Source organism: Lagenorhynchus albirostris, chromosome 1 (genome assembly GCF_949774975.1).
Source record: "Lagenorhynchus albirostris chromosome 1, mLagAlb1.1, whole genome shotgun sequence".
Taxonomy (NCBI): Eukaryota; Metazoa; Chordata; class Mammalia; order Artiodactyla; family Delphinidae; genus Lagenorhynchus; species Lagenorhynchus albirostris.
In genome coordinates, this window is record NC_083095.1 from 123,338,477 (window position 1) to 123,345,218 (window position 6,742).

The window sequence follows — 6,742 nt, forward strand, 5'->3', positions numbered from 1 at the left end:
TGCCCCAGAATGACACTGAAAGGACATGCAGTCCTCCTTTTGCCTATTGTCAAGTTACGGATAATTTTTCTTAACAGCACAGGCCTCTCTCCTCCTTGCTCACTCCTGATCAGTGCTAAGCGCACTTGCAGTCTTGAGATCCATTAGCTCATCTGCTCTCTCAACCCACAGAGCTTTGTTTGTCGGCTTTTAGAGCTGGCTGCGTGGACCAGCCCAGACAGGCCTGCTGGCTCCAGCGTTCGGTCGTCCTTAGGTCTAGACCAACCCTTCCTGAGACGCCTTTTATGTGTAATCAGCACACAGTGTTCACAGAGAGCGTTCCCACAGTGGACTTATTTAAGCTTTGTAAGAATTTTAAGTGGTAGGCAGCTTGGCAACATCCCCACTCCCTTCTTAAAGATAAAGGAAAAAAAAAAAAAAAACCCGAACACCCAAAGGTCGTGGGTGACTAGAAGAGGCACAGGTAGGAAGTGGCAGAGCCCTGCTTTGAACCCAGGGCCATGTGCTGTTTTCTGTCGCTGCCTCTCTGCTTGACTGACATCCTGGGACGGACGGGGTAGTTCTGCCAGTCTCCTTTACACTCCCCTCCCTGTTACCCTTCTCTCTCTGCCTCTTCTCCTTGGGGTTCATCTGCCCCCCTGGATTCAGCCCCTTTCCCTCCTCCTCCTGAGATAGGAAAATTAACTGTCCTGGGTTCTCTTGCCTTAGGATCTAGCTGGTAGAGGAATGGCCCCCTTCACGAGGGTGTTAATGACTGAAGGCCCTGGCAGGTATCTGCACTTTGACAGATACTCCCTCCCTCTCACAGTGTGGGGAGGTTTTCACAATCCAGCCCACCTTACCCTCTGGCCTCACAGGTCAGGCTGCATTGTTTCTTCCTGTAGCCTGCCACCCTCAGCAAGGATGGCTACCATGTCTGTTTTGCAGGTGAGGAAATCAGCAGAAAGCTGAAATGAGTCACCCAAAGTCACACAGCCAGTCAAGTGGAAGAGCAAGGACCTGGGACCAGGACTTGGGATTCTCAGCCTCTCATACCCTGGCATCCAGACTTGACCACTGCCTGAAGGTGTTTGGGGATGCGAGGCAGCTGCAGGAGGGCAAATTACAGAGATACTTAGAGGTTACTAAGCCCAGAAGGCTGGGTTTGAAATCTCTCTGTGCCTGCCCAGAGGGACACTCTAAGTTTGTCCTTCCAGAGAGATCTACACACACACACACACACACACACACAGGGCTTAATGCAGCAAGGAGCGTCTTCCTGAACCTCCATGACAGCCCTGCAGCCCCACTCTCTGGAGCTCTCTCCAGTCTTCTACAAACTTTCTCCTTCACCCTGACTCTGGATGCCCTGCACCCCAAGCTTTCCTCTCCCTGGGAATCATCCTGGTTTGCTTACATAGCCTGCCTGACAGAGGCAGAAGGAGACACCAGCCCTTCCCACACTCTACCCAGGGCCTGCTTCCCTGCTGGCCTCTCTTCGGCCTGCTCATGTGGGCAGAGGCAACCTGATGATACGCCAGCCAGACCCTGTTGCTTTCCTGCTCAGACCCCTGGGTGCTCCTCATCTCCCTTGAGTGAAAGTCCAAGTCCTTTCAGGATCCCCTGCCCATTTCCTCCCTGACTTTATCTATCACCGCTCTCCCCCTGGCTTCATTGCTCTTCTTCAGGTACCCCGAGCACGCTCCCACCTCAGGGCCTTTGCACCGTGTCCCTCTGCCGGGCATACCTCCCTCCCTTAGCCGCCTGGCTCACTCCCCACCTCCTATGGGCCTTTGCCCAAATGTCACTTTCATTCTGAGGCCTTTCCTGACCACCCTACGTAAAATCTACCTCCCCCTTCTCTGCGTTCCCTACTCCTTTTCCTGTTTTCTTTCTCTCCATAGCATCTAGCATCATCTCCTATGCTCTGTTTTTACTTGTTTAGTGTGTGTTTCCTTCTACTAAAGTTAAGCTCCATGAGGGCAGAGATTTGTGTCTGTTTGTTCACTGCTGTATCACCAGGACAGTGAACAGAACACAGTAGGGGCTTAATAAATTTTGAATGAATGAATGGTGCTCAATGGATGTCAAAAGAATAAATGAATTAATCACATGGTCAACCAATCAAAGGAAAAACCCATAGAGAGAGGCTGTCGGATTTCAGAGGAGAGGGGTATCATTTCTGGCAGGGGTTGGGGTGGGCGGGTGACTAGGGGAGACCTTCATGAGAGGGTGATGAGCTGTGGGGTGCACAGCACACCGTGGGAAGAGTGGGATCTCAGAACAGCATCAGCTCAGAGGCCGCTTCTCCGGCTCCAGTGGAGGGGAGGAATTGGAAGTGCTAATCATCCTATGAAGAATTGCTCCTCTTGGCGGTGGAATACACACAGGGCTGGTCTGTTTATTTTCCTTTGGCCCCAAACATCTGGGCCTCTTTTTCATCCTAATTGCTTTGCTTCAAGTTGCTGTCACTTCCCAGGAACAGTGGCAAGTTTAACTGCTGGTGGGAGACACAGCTGTCGGCAGACAGGTCACCTCTGAGCAGGCCCATTGTGGCCGTGGAATACGGGACGCCCATGGAGGGGCGTCTCCCGGGACTCATCCCAGCAGTGTCCTCTGAAACCCTCATGATTCTGCCCCAGCTGAAGTGGGGCGCCTCTCTCTCTGGCACCTCAGCAACTAACAAAAGGTAAAGGGGTCCTTTTGTAGGGCTGCAGGGTCTTGGAGCAGGATATAAGCATCTCATCTAACCCCTCTTTTTACAGGGAGGAAAGGTAAGTTGGCAGGGGGCGGGGCAAATAACTTGCCTGGAGACACACAGCAATGCAGTGGACCACTCTGAGCTAAGACCCACATCTGTAGAATCCTCTTCCCATCACACCATGCTGCATCTCTTGTGTTGCCTTCCAGGACACCCATGAGTAAGATTCCCCAAAATGACCCATCAGGCCTTCCCTCCCCGATTCCAGACCTCCATCCTTACTTTTTCCAGTAAATATCACCCCTCTTGCGTCACATTAATTCAGCACTCTGCTTTCATTCAGCAGATAGAGACAAAGGACTTGGTCTCTAATGGTGGTATTTGGGCACCTGGGCCCTTCACGTCACACACACACACACACACACACACACACACACACTCACAATTTTGACAACTCTAAGGGTGGCCTTATGACTTTGGCCCACTGTGCTTTTCTTTCCAGTAACATATTTTCATTCTCACTGGAGCCTTCATGGATGGGCCTAGCCCCACAGTCCTGATTAGCAGAGGGAATTTCAGGGGCTCAGAGAGGGGGCGAGCGTTGGTTTGGGGTGGAAACAAGGTGCTGAGGCTCTGCCTTCTGACCATGGGAAAGTCTCTTCACCTTTCTGATATTAAGGTGTCTCGACTCTAGACAGGGAGGGTAATTCCTGTCCCAGAGGATGGTTATGAGAGTCAAATATGACCTAGAGGCTAGCACAGGTTATGCTCCCCATCCATATTCCTTTCTCCTCCCTCCCCCTCCTCACCCCTTATTGAGACCCTTTCTGTGAGACAGGCATGGGTGGGATGAGCCAAACATGGCCCTGCAATCCACGCATTTATCACTCAGTGAAGAAGCAGAGGATGGCGGAACAGGTAAGCATCAGCTTTGGCATCAGGAGACCTGGGTTCGTATTCCGGCTCCATCACTTGCCAGCTGTGTCATCTTGGGCAAACTCAGTTTTTTTATAAAACGTTGAGGATGATAAGGCTTACCGTGCAGAGTTGTTGTGCAGGTAGATCACGGGAAGCCCCTGTAGCTCTCCCAGGAGGGAGGGAGGTTGGAGCCTGAGTGTGAAGAGCCTTGAACGCCAGGCTTAGAACGTGCGTCTGTTCTGTAGGAAAAGGGAGCCATAGCAAAGGTTTGAGGTGGAGACTATGGAAGACGGATATCGTGCTTCTCGAATTCCAATACCAGGCCCCTCGCCCGCCCTGCCTGCCCCTCTAGAGCCACTCTCCCCTCCCCCTGCCTCCCGCCCCAGGAGGCTGCCCTGCTCTCTTGATTTTGGCTCCCCATGGGGGCACCTGAAGAAGACAAGGGGTAGGGAGGAGTGGGAGGTCCAGGGACTTCGTTGGTGGCTCCCTCCTTGCCGGGCTGCCTCACACTGACTTTTTTTCCTCCAGTGACCAGAGTCACAGCTCCTGTCAGGTCGCCCTTCCCGTGCAGCCCTCTCAGTCTCCAGGTTGTGGTGGCCACCTCTCCCCTCCCCCTGCAGGCCTGGGGGTGGTGAGAGCCTCACTCTTGCCAGCCCGGCACTATCCCTATAGTAGTAGCCTCCGTCTCTTTCCTCAAGTCTCCTCTAAGGACGTGATCTGACTTGCCATCTCTTTCCTGTCATGATCCGTGCCCTGTTCGCTCTGGCTCTCGTCTCTCTGGGCATCTGTCACCGAGTGGCTTGGTTTGCTACAGCAAAGGATACAGGCTTACCTCGGGTTACTGCACTTCGCTTTATCGTGCTTCGCAGATGTTGATTTTTTTCTACACATTGAAAGTTAGTGGCAACCCTGCATTGAGCAAGTGTCACGCCATTTTTACAACAGCACTTGCTTACTTTGTGTCTCTGTGTCCCATTCTGGTAATTCTCACAGTATTTCAAACGTTTTCATTATTATTATATTTATTATGGTGATCAGTGATCAGATGTTACTGTTATAACTGTTTGGGGGTGCCATGAACTGTGCTCATATAAGACTGTGAACTCAATGGATAACATTAGTTTTTATGTTCTTTTCCATAACATAACATTTTGTGGAAAAACCCAAACGGACTTTTTGGCCAACCCAGTAGAATACAGTATAGTGTAAACATAACTTTTACACGCACTGGGAAACCAAAAAATTTGTGTGACTCACTTTATTGTGATATTTGCTTTATTGAAGTAGTCTGGAACCGAACCCGCAATATCTCTGAGATATGCCTGTTCTGGAAAATGTCCATCTCAGTATCTTGGCCTGATTACACAGTGATGGGAATCAGAGAAACGTCTTACCAGAAGGGGTGGTGCCTCAGTGACCGGAAGCTAGGGCCTTGCCTCCCAAGCCACTTGAATTTGAGGGGAAAAAAGTGACCTTTAGAAGCTCTTGGAGGAGTGGCTGGGAATGAAACCACCAAATGCATGAGCTCCAGGGAGCACAGCTTCTGCTGCCCCCTCCCAAGTGAGGGACCAGGCAGGTCTGCAGCCCTGGCCACTAGGCAGGGCCTGGTTCTCCACTGCCCTGGTTAGACCTGACCTTTACTAGGTTTAACCAAGAGGTCCTGAGGGGGACAGCAGGGAGCCCTAGAGACATTTATTCCAGGCCCAGTCCTGCCACCCATTTGCTGGGTGATGTCGCGCCCCATGCTCTACCTCTCTGAGCCCCACTTTGCATCTGTCACTGAAGATGATAGCCTTTGGTGCACACATTCGCTGTGTGGTCAAGTGAGGGGATGTGTGCACATGTTCACTGGTGGTCAAGTGAGGGGACGTGTCTGCAGGCCCGTGTTGAGGGGAACCCAGTGCTCTAGCTTCTAGCTCAGACTTTCTGGATTCTAACTCAGTTCTAGCACTTTCTGACCAGGTGACCTTGGGCAGTTCTTAACCTCTCTGAGCCTCAGGTGGCATCTGTCAATGAAGACTGTTGGGAGGTGAGCGAGCTAGTACACAGAAGGAGCTTAGGATAGTACCAGGCCCACAGCAAGTGTCAGTAAACCCCAGAAAACTTTCCACCCTCAGGCGAGGTCAGTGGGTTATCTTGCCAGTAGCAGTCGTTCTGGCTTCAGATGGAGAAGGCAAATAATGTCTACATGGTGTGGTTGGGAACCTCAAAGAGGGCCTTTGGCCTTGAAAGCATCTTTCACCATTCTTCCTGGTTGGCCATTATCTCAAAGTGTAACCCCGGGAACCTGCACTGTCTTAGGGTCATAGGCCTGGTGGGGTGGAAGGGCAGGCATGTGAGTCCTCTCGCCAGACACTGAGACGGTGTCATCCCTGTGATCCTTGGGCCCCAGCCCCTGTACCCAAAGGCACTGAACGCTTGGGGAGCTCAAAATACTTCTCTTAGCTTCAGCAGCAGTGACCTACCTTGAAACCCGAGAACAACTATCACTCAGCCATTTCCTTGGCCACCTGCCCCCACGTAGCCTGGCATCGGGGTGGGCAGAGCAAAGCTGCTCATCACAGAGACAGGGCTGGTCACCTTCTTGACCAGCAGTGCCCACCCCTCTCCTCAGAGCTCAGCCTGGTCCACCACAGAGAGCATGGTCACCGCTGCCAGCCTACTCAGGGACAGTGACCCATGCTTGTTTCTGTCCAGCCCTGCTGCCATCAAAAAGGGGCCATGTGCTCCCCAAAGGAGCACATCACAGGGATCATGAGCCAACTTGGACCTCTGTCCCTTCCACAGAGCACTAGGGGCCTCGTGCAGATTAGCACCGGCACCCTCCCAGCAGCCACAAGGATGCCTTACTCTGGTCCCAGCCACGTGGTCCCTCCAGGCTCTGAGGGGCTGGGCACTCAGGAATGGGGACTGGCTGCCTTTGTGCCCTGAAACCACTGTGCTGATAGTGTCATCCCAAGTACCCAGAGCTTCCCTTAATACTTTCTGGTGAGTCTTTCACCTGGCAATTCAGTGCAACGTCTACGGAAGCCAGTTACCTTCGGCATGGCCACTCCCCAGAGGGCTAACTTTCATGGTTTCCCTCCTCCCCTACCTTCCTCCCTCTTCCTTCTGCAAACACTCAGAGCACCTCCTCTACCACAA

General features: G+C 52.3%; 1 protein-coding gene across 1 annotated transcript in view; it reads right to left on the reverse strand.

Moving 5' to 3' along the window:
• RASL12 (RAS like family 12) overlaps positions 1–3,912 on the reverse strand; it is a 29,443-nt gene extending 25,531 nt beyond the window's left edge. The window contains exon 1 of the mRNA XM_060151966.1: positions 3,719–3,912. The gene's annotated coding sequence lies outside the window, so the exon portion shown is untranslated. The remainder of the gene's footprint in view (positions 1–3,718) is intronic.
• Positions 3,913–6,742: the final 2,830 nt, after the last annotated feature.